This window comes from Theropithecus gelada, chromosome 16 (genome assembly GCF_003255815.1).
Source record: "Theropithecus gelada isolate Dixy chromosome 16, Tgel_1.0, whole genome shotgun sequence".
Lineage (NCBI taxonomy): Eukaryota > Metazoa > Chordata > Mammalia > Primates > Cercopithecidae > Theropithecus > Theropithecus gelada.
Genome location: NC_037684.1, coordinates 50,304,281 through 50,329,285, shown reverse-complemented (window position 1 = coordinate 50,329,285; position 25,005 = coordinate 50,304,281). Strand labels below are relative to the sequence as shown.

The following is a 25,005-nucleotide window of genomic DNA, read 5'->3' as shown; positions in this document are numbered from 1 at the left end:
CTTCTGGACCCCCAAGAGCACAAGGAAGCCCAGATCTGCAACCACAATTTGGGTGGCTGCAGCCCCACCAGGAGGGCAGGACTCCTGCCTGCTCCGTAGAGCGTGCAGCCCCAGCCATGCCTCCCTGCTGCAGCTGGTGTGACGGCAGCACCAGGCCATCTGGAGCAGCTGCTACCATCATTAGAGTCACCCATCACCTCGGTCTGCCCAGGACTGCAAGATTCCCCAGGAGACAAGACTTTCAGTACTGAAACTAAAAAGTCCCAGCCAACTGGGATGAGTTGGTCACCCTGTCTAGGCCTGAGATCAAACCTTAGAACTTCCCTTGACTCTCTTCTAGGTTGGATTCAGTTTCCTGGATCTTCCTCTTTCTTCGTTTACTCCCTGATTTCTCTGGAGAACATTATCAAGCAACTTTTAAAGAAAGGCTGTGTTCGTGTATGTATACCAAATCATCACATTGTATACCTTAAATATACACAATTTCTATTTATCAATGGTACTTTGATAAAGCTGAGGAAAAAATGTTTAAGTGGGTGTGTTGAAGATAATCTGTATCCTTATATGTTTGAAATGTCTTTATTCTGCCATGAGGTTTTTGATAGATAATGTAGCTAGATATATAATTCCAGGTTGAAAATAATTTTCCCTTCTAACATGCAGCCATCCTGCACCCATTGCCTTCTAGCACCCAGTGTTACTGGTAGGCAATGTGGTCTTAGTCTGCCCTCCTTTCTGTACAGAGCCTGCTCCTCTTTCTCCTAGGTTCCCCAGCTCTGTTTTCTTTAGTTTTTGCATTTTGAGATTGTGTATTTTCCAGTCCTTCTATTGAACTTTTCATTTTAGCAAGCATATTTGTTCATCTCAGGAGCTCTTTGATGGTTCTCTGGGGTTTTCTTATCCCAAGAAAACTGAGCTCTCTCATAGATGGAATATATTCTGCAGTCTCCCTGAGTATATTCATTAGAGGGCTTAAATGCTATCTTCTGTTCCGTGAATTATTTCTGCTTCCTCTGGGCCAGCATTTTTGTTGCTTTCCTGCTTTTTCTCCTTCGCATGGATGGTCTTCTTCAAATGCCTGGGGATCCTTCATGGCTCATTCACATGCAAGAGGGAAGGACGGGGTTGTAGGCTGGTGTTTCCTCTGCTATGGAGTAAATTGGCCTCCCCATCCCCTCCTGTGTAGGCTGGGGTGGGGGCCTACGTGTGGGATGGGCAGGGATTTTCTCTGGAGCATCAGTATCTTCACAGGGGCACACTCATATTTGGCAGCCTTGCGGTTCAGAGGCCTTAGCTTTCCCCAGCAGTTCTTTAGCGAGGAGCCTTCCAGGATGTCATTGAGTGAAATGCACAGAGGGTGGGAGAGGGTGAACTGCTACGTGTGCAGTTGTTTCATAAACAGACCGTCAATGACTCCCCTGTCCTCAGCAAGCACCTTTTGCTCTACAGAATCTCTTGCCTCTGAGCCCCGAGTCTCGGGGGCTCTGTCTGGTCACTGCCCCCTCTCTCTGCAGTTCTATCCTGAGCTGCAGCACTCTCTACCTGTGTAGCAAGCAACACCTCCCATCCACTGTCTCCCAGGGATTGGTGACCCCCCACCCCTGTCTTGGTGTTGTGGGTTTATTCTTTTTAGTCTATTACATTTGCATTTTGAGGCCAGGGGTGGAGGGGAGCTTGGAAGATACACATATGCACAACCTTCGAAACGGAAGCTTTGGCTCAAGATTGAATTCGGGCTTGCCATGAAATAGAGGCTCCCATAACACAAATAGAATTGGACATTTATGGATGCTTGTAACACGTGAGGCTCTGTAGTTCACATGCTTTGTCTTTTTTATTTCTCATTGTTTTTATCCCCATATTACAATTTAAAACTGAGATGTATAAAAATTAAGTAACTTGCTCCAAATCACACGGCAGGTAAAAAGTGGAGGCAGAATTCTAACCCCCACCCACTCAAAGTGAAATTAGCCAAGTACCTGCCAAGCAGCAGGGGAGATGTACCCATGGGGCTGCTTCCAAAATCCCCAGCCACGTTTGTGTTCCAGGAAAATTGCACACACCAGGCTTCCTCCAGGAGTCTCCCCCAAGAGAGGCAGCCTTGGGAATCATCTGACCCAGCCTGGGACAGGTATGGGGCTGCATCCTGCCCCTTCCCATCTTCCATGCCATTAATGGGCCTCAGCTAGAGCCTCGCCTGGGGCCACCTCTTGCTCTGACAGCTGTAGGGAGGAGGGAGCTGAGACTTCTTCAAGCTGAGCCTAAGGCAGAGCTCTTCCTGCATTCCCTCCCCTGGGCTGCCGGTAACACCACCCGAATGAGACAGGAATAAATACAGGGTGGGTCACAGGATAATTAAAAAATTCCAGGCGCTGTTCTGTCAGAAGCCTTGGAACCAGAGCAACTCCATCTTGAATAGGGGCTGGGTAAAAACAGGCTGAGGCCTACGGGGCTAGTCACAGGATGAGATAAGAGGTCAGCACAAGATACAGGTCACAAAGACCTTGCTGACAAAACAGGTTGCAGTAAAGAAGCTGGTCCAAACCCACCAAAACCAAGATGGCCACGAGAGTGACCTCTGGTCGTCCTCCCTGCTACACTCCCACCAGCACCATGACAGTTTACAGACGCCATGGCAACATCAGGAGGTTACCCTGTATGGTCTAAAAAGGGGAGACATGAATAATCCACCCCTTGTTTAACATATAATCAAGAAATAACCATAAAAATGGGCAACCATGGCCGGGCGCGGTGGCTCAAGCCTGTAATCCCAGCACTTTGGGAGGCTGAGACGGGCGGATCACGAGGTCAGGAGATGGAGACCATCCTGGCTAACACGATGAAACCTCGGCTCTACTAAAAGATACAAAAAACTAGCCGGGCGTGGTGGCGGCGCCTGTAGTCCCAGCTACTCCGGAGGCTGAGGCAGGAGAATGGCGTGAACCCGGGACGCGGAGCTTGCAGTGAGCCGAGATCAGGCCACTGCACTCCAGCCCGGGCGACAGAGCGAGACTCCGTCTCAAAAAAAAAAAAAAAAAAAAGGGCAACCAGCAGCCCCGTCTACAGAGCAGCCATTCTATTATTCCTTTACTTTCGCAATAAACTTGCTTTCACTTTATTCTACAGACTCGCCCTGAATTCTTTCTTGCACAAGATCCAAGAACCCTCTCTTGGGGTCCAGATTGAGACCACTTTCCTGTAACAGTTTCACATGACTAGAGGGTATGGGCTGATAAAACCCTGGAAACCAGGGTGTGTGGACCCACCATGGTGCTGGATTTGACCCGGGTTCCTCCTAGGATCTCATTATACGCTCATTAACATCCTAAATCACACACCTGCCAGCGCCAGGACAGTTCCAAGACCACCTGTATTTGGTGTAAAAATGAGTGGCACCACAATTCTGAGAAATGTCCACCTTTCTCCAGGAACTTTCGTGAACATCCCATCCCTTGGCTGAAGAAACCCATAAAGATGAAACCCCAAACCCCCTGCGCCATCCTCTCTTGAGAACGCTGCTCTCCCCTTTCTTGTGCACTTTCTGTTTTGCAATAAATCTCCATACTTCCACTGTTTTCTGACTCATCCTTGAATTCCTTCTCGAAATGGTGTCGAGAGCTGGGGTTGAGGTCCCACCGGCATTCGGGGACCTCCTCAGGCCCATCAGTATCGTGAAGAGTATTTGAAGTGACAGCCACTGTGTACTGAAGGACTACCATGGTCAAATACATCAACTCCAATTCTCCATAACCCTTAAAGATAGGGACTTGCGTCCCCATTCTTCTGATAAGAAAACTGAGGCTCAGCAGTGAAGGAACTTGCCCAAACCACCCAGCTGGTCAGCGACAGAGCCAGACTTTAACTGGGTCTGAAATGTGTTCATGCCAGTGTGAGCTATAGACAGCGACAGGACTTCCACCTCCGCCACACCCTGGCATGGCCCTGTGTAAGTTTCAGTGCTGTAGAAGGAATAGCACTCGAATATAAAATTTGCTTTTTTAATTCTCAGCAAGGCAAGTTACTTCCACAGAAGGGTGGCCCTTACAGATGGAGCAATGGTAAGCGCACCCTTGGACAAGGGAGGGGAAGGGGCTCTTATCCCTGACGCACGTGGCCCCTGCTGCTGTGTGGTTCCCCTATTGGCTAGGGTTAGACTGCACAGGCTAAACTAATTCCAACTGGCTAATTTAAAGAGAATGATGGGGTGAGTGCTTTGGCAGGAGTCAGGGCAGAGCAGGTAATCTGAATGAGTTAGGGTGGAGTAGGTGATCAGAAGGAGTCAGGGTGGAGCAGGTGATCAGAATGAATCAGGGTGGAGTAGGCAATCAAAAAAGGTTGCTTTACGAGACAGTAAGTTTAAAAGTAGAAGGCAAAGAATTAAACACACTGACATATTAATTCTTGGAAAATAAATGTAGAACTCATATCTAATAACCCTAAGGGGCAACCAGGCCCCAAAACCTGGGTTCAGGCTCAAGAGGCCCCTAGCCAAGGCGCTCCCAATGCCACTGGGTTACGACCCTTGGGAGTTTTCAAGGGTGAACCTTGGGCACTGCCCCCTTCAGAACCATTGTCTGGGGAAAACAGCCACCTGATTGTTGGTCAAGATTCTGGATTAATCCTTCACCTGCTGGCGCCAGCTGGCCACTTGACCCAGCGCTGTGCCCCAGCCAGGGATGCGTCCTTGCAGCCAGCAGCGCTTCCTTCAGCATTAATCACATTTACAGCTGGCTCACAGAGCCGGCAGCCTGGCAGATGCAGCTGTGAAGAATGTGGGTTGGGAGGTGGTGGTAAAAAAAAAAAAAAAAAAAAAATTCGGGGAGTCCAGGGAAGGGGGAGGGGGTGCGGGTGACAGGAAAGGAAATGGATGAAATGGATGTAAGGTCTAACTTTTAAGGGTAATTGTCACAAAGATTGGAGATTGTAGAGAAAATATTTGCAAAAGCATCTAGCCCACTGTCTCCCCTTTCCTAGAGGAAGTCAGCGCCAGAGACCAAGGAGGTAGGGAGGGGGTCTTGGTGCAGAGGTGGCACCAGGAGGGGCTGGAAGGGGGTACTCGGTTCTCCGGGCAGGAATTGCTGCACAGAGCCACTGGGTGGAGAGGCCGGAACCCCAGGGGAGCTCCCGCTGCCTGCCAGGCTCTCAGCAGGCTGAGCTCATGCAGTTGCCCTGAAGACCCCGATGGAGATCGCACAGTCCCCCTCCTCACCGATGAGTCTCACTCCACTTCATGGCAGCCTTGCTTCAAGAAATTTCTGTTTTCATCACCAGGGTTTGGTCTTGGGCTTCAGCCTCGGATCCTGCCCTCTGGAGACCCCTCTCTCCTCCTTCCCGACGTGGGAGGAGGAGAAGGCAGAGCCGGGGCGGGTGAGCAGCCGAGGGTCTCCAGGCAGAGCTCCTCATGCATAAAACAGGAGGCTTTTCCTGCGCAGCTAATCAGAGCCTCTGGGCCGAAAGACTGCAAATGAAGGGCCTCGTCAAGTCATTTCCCTTGCAAATGAAGCTGCCGCTCCGGCGCTTTTGCCTCTTTCATACCTCATCAACACCGCAGGTGACCCGGGGCCCGCTGCTCGGCTCGAACCCGCGCCGGGGAGCTATTTGGCACATTTCAATTAGCGTGACGGGTGCCTGGTAAACAACCGAGGCCGGCTGCGGGCACCTGCAATCCCTGACCCCCGACGCCCTCCCCGAGACCCTGGAGACGCGGCTCCGCCCCCACCGGTAATTAGCAGATTTTCAAGGCCGAGGTCCCCAAAGCCCAGCCCAGCTGGAGAGATCAGCGCTGCGGTCCCGCCGCGCACTCCACCGCCAGCCTCTCGGGAGTCAAGGGATCCGCCTTCAGGGTGTAAGTGCGGCTGGGGGGCCTCGGGAGGGGAAGGGTGGTGTCTGGGGAGTCCAGGCCAGTTCTTAGGGCAGACGGCTAAGGGCCACGTCCGCCGGCAGAGCTCAGCTTCAGATACACCCAGAGAGAAAGAAAACCTCAAGCCGCTCACCCCCTGGGTGCCTCAAAGTCTTTCTATCTGTAACATAGGCCAATGAAATTACCTACCTTGTAGGGACTTAGGAGTAAATGAGATGATCTGGGTATAGACTTGCCCGCAGTATCTGGAACTTAGGAAGTGCTCAGTAGGGGCCAGGTGCGGTGGCTCACGCCTGTAATCCCAACACTTTGGGAGGCCAAGGCGGGAGGATCGCCTGAGGTCAGGAGTTCGAGACCAGCCTGGCCAACATGGTGAACTCTTGTCTCTACCAAAAATACAAAACATTAGCCGGGCGTGGTGGCGCACGCCTGTAGTCCCAGTTACTCAGGAGGCTGAGGCAGAAGAATCGCTTGAACCTGGGAGGCGGAGGTGGCAGTGAGCCAAGATGGCACCATTGCACTCCGGCCTGGGCGACCAGCAAAACTACGTCTCAAAAAAAAAAAAAGAGAGAAAGTGCTCAATAGATGCTAGTCACGATTTTTGTTAATATTCTATCAGCGCTTTCCCTCAGTGCAGATATCAAATCCACCACACAGTGTACAGTGATCCTACTATAGAAACAACCACTTACCGTGAGAGAGAGGATGAATTACTTAACCTCTGTGCTGCCGTTCTTGACATAAATAATGTACCTATTTTGCCTGGTGGAGTGGCTCATGCCTGTAGTCCCAGCACTTTGGGAGGCTGAGGCAAGAGGGTTGCTTGAGGTCAGGAGTTCGAGACCAGCCTGGGCAACATAGCAAGATCCCAACTCTACAAAAAGTAAAAAGATTAGTTGGGCCTCGTAGTGTGCACCTGTAGTCCCAGCTACTGAGGAGGCTGAAGTGGGAGGGCCACTTGAGCTCCTCAACCTCCTGGTTGAGGCTGCAGTAAGCTATGATCGGACCACTGTACTCTAGCCAGGGCAATGGAGTGAGATCTGTCTCTAAAAATAAAGTACCTATTTTGTGGGGTTACTTGGGGGACTGACAGATAACAGAGCTCAAGTGCTCTTTAAGGACTTTGAACGAGATTGCTGCATCCAAATCCTGGCCCCACCCCACCTCGCTGTGTGACCCTGGGCAAGCTACTTCAAGTGTCTGTGCCTCTGTTCTTCCTCTTAGCGTGGGGGCCTGTAGTAGTTCTCACTACGAGGACTATAAGGCGTTGCTAGAGAATACTTTTTATAAAGGAATATCATGGCTCCATCAGATAGAACAAACAAATGTCCATGATTTTATTTAACTCATTAATTCATGAGGGAGCCTGCAAGGTGCCACAACCAAGTTCAAAGGAGAATTCAAAGAGCATACCTAAGTAGACAGTCAGGAAATGAATTTACAAATAGATGCAAAACTGGCCATGAGGCAGGAATCAATTGCATTCCAACCAAGGCTTCCCCCTTGGCACTGAGCTTGGGTGTGGGGACCCCTTGCCAGGGCTTCTGAGGCCAGAGCTCCTGGGATCATCATGGCCTTTTCAGCCATCCCTTTTCAGGACCTGTCACCTTGTAGGGAGACTGCTAGAACTGGGACACAGGTTCCCCCATCCTCCGAATCATCTGCCCTCAAAGCTCCAATCCTCTTCCTTTCTGGGGAAGTGACATTTAGTGAAACTATCTCCCATTCTCCAAGCCTCAGAGCCGTCCCACCCTCAGAATTTTATCTTCCACCCTCCTAGCCCTTAGGGGTGGATGAGAGAGAGAGAGAGAGAGAGAGGACAAATGACACATTATCATGCTGGGAAATTAGCCTGCTCCAAATGGTCACTAGTACTTTAAAATGTTGCCTTGCCTCTGTTCAGAGGGCGGCTTCTCAGTTCACCCAGGAGGGAGAGACCCTCAGAACTCTGCCAGTCCTCCTCTCAGGGGAGCCTTTCCTGTCCTCACCTCCCTCGTCCCAGCAGCCTGGCTTGGCATTTCCAGAACTCCAGGGCTTAGCTCAGGCCCTACAGGTGTGGTCTGTCTCCCTGCAATGACCCAGGAATTCCCTGAGGGCAGGGCTGGGTCTTCATCTCTCCACTGTCTGGCATCATCCTGGCAGGGATGGAACTCAACACATATTCCAGCCCCAGTCTCCCAAATGAATGAGCAAACCCTGAGTCTTGGTTCAAGGCTTGGTTCATGCAGCAGGCTCGTCCCTTCGCCCTGGGAAAGCTCCCAGATGAGCAGCATTGGGCAGAGGTGCAGGGTCCTCAGGCTCTGGCTTACCCCACTCTCTTCCACTCTACTCCACTCCACTCCTCTCCTCGATCCACCCCACCTCTGCTAGTTAGAGAAGCTCCTTGGAGATTCCTCTTGAATTTTCATTAATTTCTATTGAATAATTAAAACCGGGAAATTAATACTTTCATCCTAAACCCGAATTGCAGTGTGTGGTTTTTCATAATTATAATTCCACTGTAGCATTAAACTTTCAAGTGAGCCATCCCTCTCGAGGGGCAGAGGGGACAAAGAGCTATGTCCTGGGAGCTTAAACACAGTATTTGGCTCAGGATATGCATGCAGTAATTACTTTTTAATGGATGGATGGATACATGGGTGGGGGGAAACAAAGACCTTTTCAGGACCCAGAAACTGATACCCCAAAACATGGCGCTTTGACATGAGGTGGCCTCAAGGTCTCCCTGACCGCCTCTGCAGTCCTCTCTCTGTCTCAGAGCACAGGATGAAGCTGTTCTCTGAAGTTTCCTTATCTACCCAGAAACCAGACCTGCTAAAGAAGGATGCAATTGCCTTCCCTGAGGTGTTTTTTGTTGTTGTTGTTGTTTTTGAGACAGAGTCTCACTCTGTTGCCCAGGCTGAAGTGCAATGATGCCATCTCAGCCACTGCAACCTCTGCCTCCCGGGTTCAAGCAATTCTGCCTCAGCCTCCCAAGTAGCTGGGCCTACAGGCACACACCACCACACCTGGCTAATTTTTGTATTTTTAGTAGAGACAGGGTTTCGCCATGTTGGTCAGGCTGGTCTCAAACACCTGACCTCAAATGATCTGCCTGCCTTGGCCTCCCAAAGTACTGGGATTATAAGGGTGAGCCACCACGCCCAGCCACTTCCCCGAGTTTTCATTACTAACTCATATTGCAGGAAGAAAGACTGCAGTCTGTCAACACACCTAGGCAGACTTGTCACACTGCTCTGTGGGCCCAACAGACTCTGACCCAGGCCATTATATGTTCTCCAAGCCCACAGAATCCCCCTGAAAATCATTTATCCTCTTAAAACATCCCTCTTGAAATCATCCCCATTTTCCCACCTTCCTTTCCCCTATGACGAAAAGTCCGTAAGTATCTGTGCTGGACGCGGTAGCTCACGCCTATAATCCCAGCACTTTGGGAGGCCGAGGCGGGCAGATCACCTGAGGTCAGGAGTTCGAGACCAGCCTGGCTAACATGGCGAAACCCCATCTCTACTAAAAATACAAAAAAATTAGCCAGGCATGGTAGCAGGTGCCTGTAATCCCAGCTACTTGGGAGGCTGAGGCAGGAGAATTGCTTGAACCCAGGAGGCAGAGGTTGCAGTGAGCCGAGATCGCACCATTGCACTCCAGCCTGGGGGACAAGAGTGAAACTCTGTCTCAAAATTAAAAAAAAAAAAAAAGGTATATAAGTATCTGTAAGCCACCAAGTTACTGGGTGATCATTCTACAATTCCCCCTTGCTATGCACATTACAACAAATTGTGAACGCCGTTTCTCCTACTAATTAATCTGCCTTTGGTCAACTGATTTTCAGAGAAGCTTCACCCCTACAAGCCCAACAGCCAAGACAGCTGTTTGAAAGCTTCTGAAATTAGGGCTGACACCACTACTTCCTGGGCTTTGTTTCTTTCATCAGGGAAATTGCAGGATACCAAGAGGCAGGAACCTGGTCAAAGAGGCTTTGCTTTTCCTGTATTCTTTATTATTATTATTATTATTTTTTTTTTTTTTTGAGAAGGAGTCTTGCTCTGTTGCCCAGGCTGGAGTGCAGTGGTACAATCTTGGCTCACTGCAACCTCTGCCTCCCAGGTTCAAGTGATTCTCCTGCCTCAGCCTCCCAAGTAGCTGGGATTACAGGCCTGTGCCACCACGCCTGGCTAATATTTGTTTTCAGTAGAGATGGGATTTCACCATGTTGGCCAGGCTGGTTTCAAACTCCTGACCTCAGGTGATCCACCCGCCTTGGCCTCCCAAGTGTTGGGATTACAGGCGTGAGCCACCATGCCTGGTCTTTGCTTTTCCTGTATTCCTATCCAGTGCCAGGCCACCTCACATCCAGGTGTTCCCTGCCCTGCGTCCAGCCTTGCCCGAAAGTGGGATTCCTCAAACATGGCATCTGTTCTGGGCCCTGGAACAGACTGACTGATGAGAAGCAGCAGAAAGGTTTGGTCTGCAGCCCACAGCCTGGACTCTCAGGGACAGCCGGGAGATTGTTCTTGCAGGTGTGGACACCCTTCTAATCCCGATTACTACCTCTCTCGATCCTGGCAGGAATTGGGGTTCCACCATGTCACCTTCCTGGAGCTTTCGTTAGCCTTATTTGGGATACCAAGGGATAAGTGTCCCCTGATTTTACAGAAAGATCAAGAGCCAGTGAATAGGGTTTCCCAGCAAGAGACATGGAGCAGGGCACCTGCAGACGGTCCACGTGCTCGAGGCTGAAGACAGCTCGCCTCCGCGAGGGGCCCGCGTACATTTCCCCTAGGAGGAGAGAAGGACCCAATCATTATCCGGAGTCAATGGTGAGTCCCAGACTCATGTTGTGGGTTGGGGGCAGCAGTGGTTTCTAAGGGGGTCTCCACAGCCAGGGCAGCAGGGAGAGAAGCCGGTGTGAAAGAGATGGGAAGTGAGTAGGATACAGCCTGTAGGGTGAAGCTGCTTCCCAGGCCCACCCTGGGGGCTTCTGAGAGATGAGAGGTGTGGCGGGAGGGCTCTCCAGGCTTATCCCTTGTGTAAGTCGGGATGCCCAGGCTTTTTTTTTTTTTTTGAGACGGAGTCTTGCTCTGTCACCCAGGCTGGAGTGCAGTGGCCGGATCTCAGCTCACTGCAAGCTCCTCCTCTTGGGTTCACGCCATTCTCCTGCCTCAGCCTCCCAAGTAGCTAGGACTACAGGCACCCGCCACTTCGCCCGGCTAGTTTTTTGTATTTTTTAGTAGAGACGGGGTTTCACCATAATAGCCAGGATGGTCTCGATCTCCTGACCTCATGATCCGCCCGTCTCGGCCTCCCAAAGTGCTGGGATTACAGGCTTGAGCCACCGCGCCCGGCCAAGGATGCCCAGGCTTTTGTTTGTTTGTTTGTTTTTGAGGTGGAGTTTTGCTCTTATTGACCAGGCTGGAGTGCAATGGCGCAATTTCGGCTCACTGCAACCTCTGCCTCCTGGGTCAAGTGATTCTCCTGCCTCAGCCTCTCAAGTAGCTGGGATTACAGGCTTGTGCCACCAAGCCGGCTAATTTTGTATTTTCAGTAGAGACAGGGTTTCTCCGTGTTGGTCAGGCTGGTCTCAACCTCCTGACCTTAGGTGATCCACCTGCCTCAGCCTCCCAAAGTGCTGGGATTATAGGCGTGAGCCACCGTGCCTGGCCAGGCTTTTCAGGTCAGTGCTCCCACCTGGCCAATCAGAAGCCCCCAGGAGCCGCATACCTCACCACCACCCATCTAAGTGCCTCTCCATGGTGGGGCCCTCCCTATAGACACTGAGCTTTTTGAGGATGAGGATGGCTATGTTTACCACTATATCTCGAGGGTCAAGTCCAGGGCCACCCACAGGGCTGCAGTTCAGCAACTCTTACAGAGAATGGGTCTGATCCTCACTCTACCCTCCCTGCTCTGCTCCACCCACGCTAGCCTCTTTCCTCCATCTTGCACCTGCCTCAGGGCCTTTGCACAGGCTGTTCCTGCTACCTGGATGCTCGTCCCTTTAGCTCACTCCCTCACTTCCTGCCCAAATGTCATGTCCTTGAGATCTCCCTAGAAACCCAGGACTACCTTCCCACCTTCCACACTCCCTCGCCCTCTTTCTATGAGTTTCTCTATGACATGTATTAAATATTTGTTTATTGTCTGTCTTCTGCCAACTGCATTATAAGCTCCCCAAGAGCAGGTGCCTTCTTTCGTGCACAGCTGTATCTCCACAGTGGTGCTTGCAGGCAGCAGCTTCTCAATAAACTCTTGATAAATGAATGAATGAATGAATGAATGAATGAATCACCATCCCTGGCCAGAGAAGGAGCACAGGGCACTGGGCCTAATAGGGGAAACCCTTTAGACTCAGCTGGCATGCAGGGGCCAAGTGGCCTGAGTTTGGCACCAGGGATTTCATCCTCTCCCTCTGTAGCAAACGGTCACCTGCTTCCAGGCCATCCTGTTCCCTCCCTGCTGGTGGCCATGGCTGCACCAGCCCTCTCAGACTGAAGACCCACTCTGATCTTTGGGACCACACTCCTCCAGGTCCTCCCCACGGTTTCTGGCTGTACCCTTGCTCTCAGGACAAACCTCCCTTCCTCCTCCCATCATCTCAGGCTCCATCTGCAAAGGTGGAATCAGAGAGAGGCCCAGACTGTACTGGGCAACCAAGCCAGTGTTCCATTTCAAATTGACGTTTAAAAGATGCCACTTTTAATTATGCTTGAGTGCAGTGTACCCTGAGGCCTTTTGTGGTAAATGGCTCTCAATAAACCCAGTTTATTCATTAATTATTATGAATTATTTTCTTAAGTAGTGGCAAGGGGAGGCAGGGCCACTCTCAGACTGCAAGTCACACGTTGACTGTCAAATCCTCGATGAGCAGGCTCTGAGGAGCTGCCTGTGCTGGCTTCAACCAGCTCGCCTGGCCCCGGGCTGAGGTGCAGGAGAGTCTGGACTGAGGCGGGGCTTCCAGAGTGTGGGGCAGAGCTGAGGGAAAGGAGGGCCTGGAGGAGCCATGGGCCACACCAGACAAAAATACCTTCCACCAGGGTGGCACTTCACCTTTGGGAAGCTCCTTCACTGGATAATGAAGACTTCTGTCTTCGGCAAAGCGGGGAAGAGAAGAGAATTACCATTACCACCAGCCAAGGCACCTGACACGTGTGGTCAGTGGTGAACTGGTAAGCTCGCTCTCCAGAAACAAAACAATCATCCAACATTTCTTTCTTCTTCTTTTTTTTTTTTTTGAGACGGGGTCTCGCTCTGTTAGCCAGGCTGGAGTGCAGGGGTGCGATCTCGGCTCACTGCAGCCTCAACCTCCCAGGCTCAAGTGATCTTCCCACCTCAGCCTCCTAAGTACCTGGGACTACAGGCGCAGCACCACCACACCTGCCTAATTTTTGTAATTTTGTTTGTAGAGATGGGGTTTCGCCATGTTGCCCAAGCTGGTCTTGAACTCCTGAGCTCAAGTGATCCTCCCACCTCGATCTCCCAAAGTGCTGGGATTACAGGCCACTGCACCTGGCCTACCAATTCATTATTCATGGTTCTGTAATATTCCACTGTAGGGGCGTACAGGTCCCTTCACTTACCAGCTCCTCACTACTGGGCCATTCCCCACTTTTCATTATTCTAAACAAATCTGATGAACAGGCTTTTGCATAAATATCTACCCATACCCTCATTCACTTACCTCGGTGACATTTCTTTTTCTTTTTTTTTTTTGAGACAGAGTCTTGCTCCGTTGCCCAGGCTGGAGTGCAGTGGCCAGATCTCAGCTCATTGCAAGCTCCGCCTCCCAGGTTTACGCCATTCTCCTGCCTCAGCCTCCCGAGTAGCTGGGACTACAGGCGCCCGCCACCTCGCCTGGCTGGTTTTTTGAATTTTTTAGTAGAGACGGGGTTTCACCGTGTTAGCCAGGATGGTCTCGATCTCCTGACCTCGAGATCCGCCTGCCTCGGCCTCCCAAAGTGCTGGGATTACAGGTTTGAGCCACCACGCCCGGCCCCTCACTGACATTTCTAAAGGTGAAATTACCTGATCATAGGACATGTGTTTTTAAGGCTTTGATGCACATTACTTAACTAACCTCGGGAAGAATGGTGATAAATTATACCCCAAAGTCAGCACTTTGGGAGGCCGAGATGGGCGGATCATTTGAGGTCAGGAGTTGGAGACCAGCCTGGCCAACATGCTGAAACCCCGTCTCTACTAAAAATACAAAAATTAGCGGGTGTGGTGGCAGGTGCCTGTAATCCCAGCTACTAGGGAGGCTGAGGCAAGAGAATCGCTTGAACCCAGGAGGCGGAGGCTGCAGTGAGCCAAGATTACACCACTGCACTCCAGCCTGGGCAAAAGAGTAAGACTCGGTCTCAAAAAAAATATATATATAGATAGATAGATAGATAGATATAGGTATATATATAGATATATAGGTATATATATATAGGTATAGATAGATAGATATAGGTGTGTGTATATATATAGGGGTGTGTGTGTGTGTGTGTGTGTATATATATATGCCCCAAGGATAGCTGTGTATAAGGGATCACAATGATCTTTATATACAAAATCTAGAACAAGGAAAAATGCAAATAAGAAATAAAAAGTCCTGATTTCTAGTGCTTGCCAGTTTCCATGGTGTAATACTCCCACCCTGGCCAGTCTGGAGATACTAACAATTTAACAACTGGCTTGCAAAATTCCTGAAAATCTAACAACCATCTCTGGAAGCTCATGGGAGCTGACCCCAGCACCTTTGTGTGTGTGATGAGATTTACTCCTTCCCTGAAAGGAGGTCATGGTGAGTAATTTTATCTGTCAACTTGACTGGGCCATGGGGTACTCAGGTACTGGTCAAACATTCTGGGTGTTTCTCTGAGAGTGTTTCTGGATGAGATTAACATTTGAAGGCCTGGTGCAGTGGCTTATGCCTGTAATCCCAGCACTTTGGGAGGCCAAGGTGGCCAGATCACTTGAGCTCAGGAGTTCGAGACCAGTCTGGGCAACACAACAAAACCCCATTTCTACTAAAAATATAACAATTAGCTGGGCATGGAGGCACATACCTGTAGTCCCAGCTACCTGGGAGGCTAAGGTGGGAGGATCACTTGAGCCTAGGAAGTTGAGGCTGCAGTAAGCTGTGCTCACACCAGTGCACTCCAACCTGGGCAACAGAATGAGACCCTCTCTCCAAAAAAAAAAAAAAGAAAGAAAGAAAGAGGGAGGCAGGAGAGTCAGCATCAGAGGGATGAGATATACAGGAAGGACTTGACTGGTCATTGCTGGTTCTAAAGATGCAGGAAGGAATCAAGAACCAGGGAGTGCAGGCAGCCTCTAGAAAACAGAAGAGGAAGAAAATTGATTCTGCTACAGCCTCCAAGAGGGATGCAGGCAGCCCTGCTGACACATTGATTTTAGCCCAGTGAGGGCCGTTCCAGACTTCTGATGTTCAGGACTGTAAGATATATTGTTATTTTATGCCACTAAATTTGTGGCCATTTGTTTCCAACACAGTGGTATTTAACCAGGTGATGGAACAAAATTTCAGAGACGTAAACTCTGTGGGTCACAGCTAGTGATGGGGGGTCCAAAACAGGGTTTGACCCCGGGGCTGTCTGACTCCATGGCCTATGTTCTTTATTATATCCCAGGAGAGAAGTCACTCTTTACATGAAAGCACCTCTGGGAAGGTTAACAACTTCGTCCTATGTCAGGCACGGGAACTGGGCAGCCTTTCTTTATGAAACACCAGAAAATAAAAGAAACCGGCCGGGCGCGGTGGCTCTGTCACCCTAGCACTTTGGGAGGCCAAGGCCAAGATCACTTGAGGTCAGGAGTGCGAGATCAGCCTGGCCGGCATGGCGAAACCCTATCTCTACTAAAAATACAAAAAAATAGCCAGGAGTGGTGGGCGCCTGTAACTCCAGCTACGTGAGAGGCTGAGGCGGGAGAATTGCTTGAACCCAGGAGGTGGAGGTTGCAGTGATCCAGGATCGCGCCACTGCACTCCAGCCTGGGTGACAGAGCACGAGACTCAGTCAAGAGAAGAGAAGAGAAAAGCAGAGGGGAGAGAAGCGGAGAAGAAGAGAAAGGAAAAGAAAGAAGAGAAAGGAAAGGAAAATGCAAAGAAAAGGAAAGGAACCACCACAAGCAACTACATCCAGCTTAAGGCAGAGATGAGCTTGCAGGAAGGAGGGGAAGCCCAAGGGCCAGAGTGAACCAGGAGCTGAAAACCAGATGGTGGCCGTGTGAGTGTGGCCTGCGCGGGCCGAGGGTTCCCGGTCCTGGGGTCCAGGGCTTGGACTCTGACTCCTCCATGGAGACGAGAGGTGTGGCCTTGGGGATGGACATGCAGAATCGAGAGCCCTGCGGAAAGCCAGGCCCCTTCAGGACTGCGGCCTCTGTGGAAGGACAGAGCGAAAACACCCATCCCCAGCACGGTGAGATGGGGAGGGGGGTCTGTCATTGGGAAAAGGAAGATTGAAGATATTGGCAGAGCGGTCTCCAGAACTGATGAAAACCAGGCACCAGCAGATTCAAGAAGCCCGCTTGAGTCCCCAGCAGGTCCCAGCCCTGGACACAGGGGCTCGGGACTCAGCCACTAGACAGGAGACTGTACCCTCCAGGCCTAGTGCCTTACCAAGCACTGCTCCTGGGAGAATGTTTGCTGAACGGATGGTGATGGGGAGAGGGAAAAGAGAGGGGAAAGTGAGGGTGTCTAAATCTGGCTTGAGACAAGGCTGGGGGATTCATAGTCTCTACCCACCCTCCACCTTCAGAGGTCCAAGGATTGGGTGGGCACCAGCATGAGGCTGGGGGAGCCATGGGGGCCAGGGGTATCTTCTGTGGGCCCAAGGAGCCCTCCCAGGGCTGAGACCCCAGCCTGAAACTCTCCCAGCACTCCAAAAGCCAAATCCCACCCAGCTCTGGGCTACTCCATGGGGCCCCAGGCTGGAGAAGACCCCCGGCAAAGGTTCTCTAAGGAAGAGGCGGCTGGTGGTCAGGCCTGGGCAGCTGTGAGAGCTGAGAGTTGAATGGGGAGAAAGTACTCTGTTGGCTTCACGCCCCAACATCAGGGGGAACCAGCTGCACCATTTCCCCAGAATCATGGTCTCTTGAGCCCAATATTCAAATATATGCAGACATCGGAGCCTGGACTATTTTTAGCTGAGACTCGGAGATGATCTCAGGCTGACTTGAGTGAGAGGGGCCAGTCCCAGAGGAGCGCAGAATCAACCTGAAAAGTCCAGCTTGAGGACCACCCCCGTCTCCTGCTGTAAGCGCCTGGATTCTGCACCCCAGGTGCCCTGAAGGTCTGTGTTGTGGGTGTTTATTTGGGACGGGGGGACTCGTCTGGATCCCTGGGGGGCTGCGTTCTTTTTCCTTCGAGGCTTTTCTTCAGCAAACACTTTGCTTTTCTGCGAAAAGATAAAGCGGGCTGCACACTGGAGCCAGCAGCCTGACCGGGGGGCTGTTTAACTCCTGAGTCAGGACGCGTGGCTCGGCCTCTGTTATTATCTTCAAAGGCAGAAGTCTGACCCTTCTGTATGTGCCTCCCTGGGCTGTTATAATAACTTACCACAGCTGTGGCTTAAAACCACAGGAGCCTATTTCCTCACAGTTCTGGAGGCCCGAAGTCCAGCATCAGGGTGCCAGCAGGGCCGTGTTCCCTCTGAAGGTGCTAGAGAAGGGTCCTTCTTTGCCCTCCCAGCTTCCGGCGGTCACCAGCCGTCCTTAGTATTTGCTGGGGCAGCTGCATGGCTCTGATCTCTGCCTCTGTCTTCATAGGGATTTCTCCCTGTGTGTCCCTGGGTCCTCTTCTGATAAGGACACCAGTCATCGGACTTAGGACCCGTGCTAATCCAGTCTGGCCTCCTCTCAAATTGAGGAACATCTGGAAACACCCTATTTCCAAGTAAGATCCTATTCACAGGTACCAGGGGTGCCTTCAATGCATCTTTTGCGGGGGAACATAATTCAACCCACAGCATCTTCTGCGTTGTTCTGCCCGAGGACAGCCACCCCTCCCGCAGCCGCGGTGAGGAGAAGGCCCCCCAGGTTTGGGGTTTCTAATCTTGGGTGGCAGCAGGCTGGGAACTGGGGACCACTTGAGCCTTACTGTGCTCTCCTGCCAGGAGGGGCAGCAGCTTCTTGCCCCTGGAGACAGTGCGGCTCCTGAGAGCAGCTGAGTGCCTTGCAGTCATCAACAGCCACCTCATCTCAGAGGCAGCACCTGGAATCTTACCTGCCTTACCTCCTTTAGTCCTCAAAACACCTGTGTCCCAGGATGATGTCCCTTATTCTACAGAGGAAGCTGAAGTGCAAACTAAGGAAGTTCTGCAGCAGCAGGTTGGGTGCCGGGTGCCAGCCTGGCGAGGAGCTCGGTGCTGTTGCGAGGACTGTGACAGGGCTTTCACCCCATCTTCCCTTCTGAGCCGGGCTTGTCGGGATGGGGTGGCGGGGTCTGCACCTGCACAGCCAAGGAGGAGCAGGGCAGCCTCTCCCTAGCACAGTCCTGAAAAGAGGACCCCGCCCCCATTAAGGGAATGCATTGATCCCTTTTAGAGAGTGCTAGGCCAATACATGGAGGAGCCAGTGTGGCCAGGCAGAAAGGGGTGGATAAACCTAAACCCTGCGGACCTCTTTTTTGAGACCCCAAACTGCTCTTGACCCCCAGAGGTCAGATCTTCCCCAGGGGAGGGTGTGGGAAGGTGGGGTTAGGGAACATAGAGTCTTTGGGAGCCTTTCTAAGTCAGCCAAGGGAGTTGGGGCAGCCGCAGGGCCAGAGCACAGGGAAGGCAGGTCCACCAGGTCTAGCTGCTCGGCCTCCAGCCCCGCCAGGCCCAGTTAAGAGGGTGCCTTGGCTGCCAAGAGAAGAACCCAGGGTAGGGACTGCCTCCTGGACCTCCACAGGCAGCTGGCCTCCTACAGGCCTGCTGGGAGCTGGGACCCTGTCCCCTCTGCTGCCCTCCAGCTTTCCTAGCTCTGGGGGACGGAACTCGTTACCAGCCTCCCACTCATGTTATTTCTCGTGCCCTTGAACTTCAGGACTGTCTTGGAGCCACCGAGGCCTGTTTGCATCCTTTGCCCCCAGGTCCAGCTGGATCCCCCGCCTTTTCCTCCACTGGGCTCAGCCTAGTGGACCCTGGGCTGCAAGAGAAGTTGCGTCAGCCCACGTGCTGGGGCTGGAGGCCAAGGCTTCAAATGAGGCCTCCCCGAGTTGATACGCAACTCCTTGGAGGGCAAAGCCACGAGGGCTGCAGAGGAGCTAGCCAGGTATGATGGGTGAGTGCAGTGGTTCACAGCAGAACCACATTAGACACACAGAGGAGTGCTTTATGAAACTCGGATGCCTAGCTGGGTGCGGTGGCTCACGCCTGTAATCCCAGCACTTGGGGAGGCCGAGGTGGGAGGATCGCTTGAGCCTAGGGGTTTGACACAAGTCTACGCAACATAGTGAGACCCCCCCTCCACCACCCATCTCTATAAAAAAAAATTAGCCAGGTTTGGTGACACTCGCCTGTGGCCCCAGCTACTCAGGAGGCTGAAGTGGGAAGATTGCTTGAGCCCAGAAGTTTGAGAGCTCCAGCCTGGGTGACAGAGTGAGACCCTGACTCTAAGAAATTTTTTTTTTTTTTTTTTGAGATGGAGTCTCAACCTCCACCTCCTAGGCTCAAGTGATTCTCCTGCCTCAGCCTCCCGAGTAGCTGGGATTACAGGTGTGCACCACCATGCCCAGCTAATTTTTGTATCTTTAGTAGAGACGGGGGTTTCACCATGTTGGCCAGGCTGGTCTCGAACTCCTGACCTCAAGTGATCTGCCCACCTCGGCCTCCTAAAGTGCTGGGATTGCAGGCGTGAGCCACCGTGCCTGGCCCTGCCTAGATATTTTGGTTTTTGGCTTAATTGGCTCCTCAGGTGAGTCCACAGGCTGAGGGACTTCGTCACACCTGTTTCCTCACCTGTGAGTGGGGAGGGGTGGTCACCTGGCAGGGTGGTGCTGAGGCCAGCTCGTGCCTGCCCTTCCCTCCACTGTTCAGAGTTGGGCCAGGGCTGAAGGAGGCGTGGCCAACTTCAGAGGCAGGCATGGGAGCCGCAGCTCTGCCTGGCACTGACATCTGGGCTGCAAATTCTTTCTGATTCTCAACTTCTCTCCCTCTACTGCCAGCCAGCCCCTCCAGCTTCATTTAAAAGTTCAGACAGGATTCAAAAGTAGGCTGATATACAGAGACCTATTAAAACTCAGCAATAAGAAAACAACTCAATTAAAAAATGGGCAAAAGACCTGAACAGACACCTCGCCAAAGACGATACACAGATGGCAAATACATATATATGTCACATCATATGTCATCAGGGAAATGCAAATTAAAACAGCAATGAGATACCACTGCACATCTATCAGAATGGCCCAAATCCAAAACACTGACAACCCCAAATGCTGGTGAGGCTGTGGAACGACAGGAATTCTCATTCAGGGCTGGTCATACAAAACCAGGGATTCTCATTCAGGGCTGGTCATACAAAACCAGGGATTCTCATTCAGGGCTGGTCATACAAAACCAGGGATTCTCATTCGGGGCTGGTCATACAAAACGCTGCAGCCATTTTGGAAGACAGCTTGGCAGTTTCTTACAAAGCTAAACGTACTTTTACCATATGATCCGGCAATCGTGTTCCTTGGCATTTACCTGGATTAGTTGGAAATTGTGTCCAGGAGCTTCTGGACAGCTGCACATGTGGAGGTTCCTGGAAGGTGGCCATCCAGGGAGGGCATGGAAGTTCCATGTCCTCCGCCCCCCTCATACCTCGCCCTACACATCTCTTCATCTGTATCCTCTGCAAAATCCTTTACAATAAACCGGTAAACCTAGGTATGGCCATGTGACTAAGCTCTGGCCAATGCAGCACAATCAGAATTGGCATGAGCTGACTCCCCCGCCCTCCTTTTTCTCTTTCGTTGGATGGAATGAGGCCTTAGAAGGGAGCCATCTTGGACCAGATGAGGGCAAGAGTCCAGAAATGCTGGAAGACCAAGATGCATCTTTGGCAGATGATATTTTCCAAAGATAGAGGCAACACTATATCCCATTCCACGAGCGCTTCTTCTACTGTGACTTTGACACCCCTCCCATTGAGAGGTGGCATCTATGTTTCCTCCTCACGAACTGTAGCAGGAGGGGCTTTGTGACTCCCTCCACCAATAGAGAATGCCAGCATCGACAGCGTGTGGCTTCCAAGGCTAGTTAAAAGAAAAAAAAAAAGCCTTTCACTTCCATCTTGTTCTCCTGGGACGTTCACTCTGGGAACCCAGCCACCATGCTGCAAGGAAGCACAAGAGTCCTGGGAAAGGCCCACGTGGATGGGAACCACGGGCCCCAGCCCAAATCCCCTGCTGAGCTCCCCAGCTGACAGCACCAACTTGTCAGCCACGAGTGAGCTGTCCTGGAAGTGATTCTCCAGCCTCCGGGCGAGCCACCTCAGCTGATGCCACGTGAAGCAGAGACAAATTACCTCCACCAAGCCCTGCCCAAATTGCAGATCTGTGAGCAAAACAAATGACTATGATTGTTATAAGCAAAAAAGAAAATAGAAAAGAAAATGGATTCCACTCAAAAACTTGGACGTGAACGTTTATAGCAGCTTTATTCAGAACTGCCAAAACTTAGAGGCAACAAAGATGTCCTGCAGTAGGTGAATCTGTAAACAAACTGTGATGCATCCAGACAATGGAATATTATTCACGGCTAAATGGAAATGAGGCATCAAGCCATGAGAAGATGCGGAGGAATCTTAGATGCATGTTACTAGGGGAAAGGAGCCAATCTGAGAAGGCTGTAATCTAAGAAGACTGTAAGGGCTCCAACTACCTGATGATCTGGAAAAGGTAAAGCTGTGGAAACGGTCGTAAGATCAGTGGTTTTCCAGGGTTAGAAGGAGGGAGGGATGTATAGGGGAGCACAGAGGACTTTTAGGGCAATGGAACCACTCTGTATGGTGCCGTAATAGTGGATACATCTCATTCAAGATTTGTCAAAACACGTAGAATACACAGCACCAGGAGTGAGCTGCAAGGTGAACTGTGTTTGGTTGATGATGTCAGTGTGGGCTCATAGATTGGAACGCATGGACCACTCTGGTAGGGGATGTGGATGGTGGGGGTGGCCTGTGTATGTGGGGTAGGTGGCATATGGGAAATCTCTGTACTTTCCACCCAACTTTGCTGTGAACATAAAACTGCTCAAAAAAATAAAGTCTTTTTTTTTTTTTTTTCTTTTGAGACAGGGTCTCACTCTGTCACTCAGGCTAGAGTGCAGTGGTGCAGCACAATCACAGTTCACTGTAGCCTGGACCTCCCGGGCTCAAGTGATCAAGGGATCCTCCCACTTCAGCCTCCCGAGTAGCTGGGACCACAGGCACTTGCCACCACACTAGCTAATTTTTAAATAATTTTTGTAGGCTGGGTGCAGTGGGTCATGCCTGTAATTCCAGCACTTTGGGAGGCCGAGGCGGGTGGATCACCTAAGGTCAGTAGTTCGAAACCAGTCTGGTTAACATGGCAAAACCCTGTCTCTACTAAAAATACAAAAAATTAGCCGGGCGTGGTGGCAGGTGCCTGTAATCCTAGCAATCTCAGCTACTTGGGAGGCTGAGGCAGGAGAATTGCTCAAACCCAGGAGGCGGAGGTTGCAGCGAGCCGAGATCCCACCACTGTACTCCAGCCTGGGTGACAGAGTGAGACTCCATCTCAAAAAAATAAAAATAATAACAATTTTTGTAGAGATGGGTTCTTGCCATGTTGCTTGAACTCCTGGGCTTAAGTGATCCTTCTACCTCAAATTCTCCCACTTTGGCCTCCCAAAATGCTGAGAAAACAGGCGTGAGCCACCGCACCTGGCTTTTTTTTGTTTGTTTGTTTTCTAACTAGGTTCAGTTCCTAAAAGAAGGCCTTGGCCAGGTTTCTGAGCGCTACCCCCCTCCTGCTGGACAAGACCATGGAAAATGCCTGGCTCAGCTATCTTTTTCTCAGCCTCTTTTAAGCAGCATAGCAGAGAGGGACAGAAGCAGAGACAGAGAGGGACTGAGATCTGGGCTTTTCCTCCAGCTGCACGATATGGACCAGGCCTCTGGTCTCTTTGGGCCTCCATCTGTAAAATGAGGGGACAGGAGGAATTCTGATGGCGTGGCTTGAGCAGATTTGGTTGTATGAGGATTCTTACCTGGCATTACATGCTGGAACAAGGAAATGGCCATAGTCACTGTTAATTAAAAACTGGCATCGAGTTATTGGTACTCTCATGTTTGAAATACCTTCTAGTACCTGCTTGGTCTAGACCAGCTGTTCTCAAAGTGCGGGCCCTGGCCCCCTGTAGCAGCAGCAGCACCCAGAGTTTTTTTTGTTTGTTTTTGTTTTTGTTTAGACAGATGAGGTCTGTGTTACCCAGGCTGGTCTCCAACTCAAGCATCGGCCTCCCAAGTGCTGGGATTACAGGTGTGAGCCACCATGCCTGGCATTTTTTTTTTTTTTTTTTTTGAGACAAGGTCTTGCTCTGTTGCCCAGGCTACAGTGCAGTGCACAATCATGGCTCACTGCAGCCTCAAACTCCTAGGCTCAAGCCATCCTCCCACCTCAGCCTCCTGAGTAGCTGGGAACACAAGTGCATGCCACCAACCTTGGCTTTCTTTTCTTTCTTTCTTCTTTTTTTTTTTTTTTTTGGTAGAAACAAGGTCTCATTATGTTGCTCAGGCTGTTCTCAAACTCCTGGGCTCAAGCAATCCTCCCACCCACCTGGAGCTTATTAAAGACTCAAATCCCAGGGTCCAACCCCAGACCTGCTGAATCAGAAACTCTGCAGGTGGGGCCCAGCAACCTGTGTTTCAGTAAGCTCAGGAATCAGGTGACTCTGATGCATGCCAAAATTTGAGAACCACTGGCCTGGAACAGGGTGTGTCAAGCTTGGCGCTGCTGACGCTCCAGGCCAGATCTTCCTGTGTCGTGGGGCTGTCCTGTGCACTGGAGGATGCTGCCAGCATCCTTGGACTCTACCCCACTGGAGGCTAATAGCATGCTACCCCTGCCTCAAGTCACAACAATCCAAAACAATGCCAGCTGTCCTCCAGGGAACAAAACTGCCCCAGTGGAGAACTCTTGGCTGGAAGGAAGGCCCTGATTGTGCAGCGACTCAAATATAGGATCACATAAAACCGGGAGCGAAGGCTGGGCACGGTAGCTCATGCCTGCAATCCCAGAACTTTGGGAGGCCGAGGCGGGTGAATCACCTGAGGTCAGGAGTTTGAGACCAGCCTGGCCAACATGGTGAAACCCTGTCTCTATTAAATACAAAAATTAGCCGGGTGGTAGCGGGCACCTGTAGTCCCAGCTACTCAGGAGGCTGAGGCAGGAGAATTGCTTGAACCCAGGAGGCGGAGGTTGCAGTGAGGTGTGATTATGGCACTGCACTCCAGCCTGGGTGACAGAGCGAGACTCCGTCTCAAAAAAACAAAAAGCCTGGAGCAAAGACCATGCATGCAGGGTCACCATGCCAGGCTGTCACTCTATCCAGCCATTTGCTCCTCACCATGACTTGAAAATGATCCCCATTTTATAGCAAATCCCACCTCTCTGCTTACAAGCTGTGTGACCTTGGGCAAGTTACTTGAACTCTCTGTGCCTCTTGCTGTAAAGTGGAAATATTAATACAACAGCACTTACCTGCTAGGGTAGCTGAGTGCATGAAATGACAACTCAAGCATGGGACAAACTCTCAGCCCAGTGCCTGAGGCAGTAAACACTGGCTCATTTTCTCATGATGTAGCTCAGGCTCTTATCAAAATGGATTTGTGTTCTCTGACCTCACGCTGCCACTGTCACAGCCAGCTGGAGGTAGGCGGAGGCCAGCCTGAGGTGAACATGACTGAGTTCGCCACTGCTTGTCAGGGTGCCTGCAGTCACAGCTCTGGGGCAGCTAAGAGACCCTGGGTCTCTGCCATCAGCAGGGACTTCCTTTGGGCGGCTTGAAGCAGACAGCACCCAGCTCCGCAGGCCTAGCGCCCCATGTTCCCCGACTGACACGGAGCAGAGCCCGGGGACCCCGGCCATCTGCCCTCCACCCTGGGCGAGCTCTGGATGCCAGAGGAAGATGAGAATCAGCACAGTT

The 25,005-nt window shown here is 51.3% G+C and overlaps 1 long non-coding RNA gene across 1 annotated transcript; it reads left to right on the top strand.

Moving 5' to 3' along the window:
• The first annotated feature begins 5,198 nt into the window (after window positions 1-5,198).
• LOC112609485 lies at window positions 5,199-24,926 on the top strand. Its single transcript, XR_003116207.1, has 3 exons — window positions 5,199-5,845; window positions 10,430-10,680; window positions 24,842-24,926. It is a non-coding gene; the product is annotated as an uncharacterized LOC112609485 (long non-coding RNA).
• The last annotated feature ends 79 nt before the right edge of the window (window positions 24,927-25,005 follow it).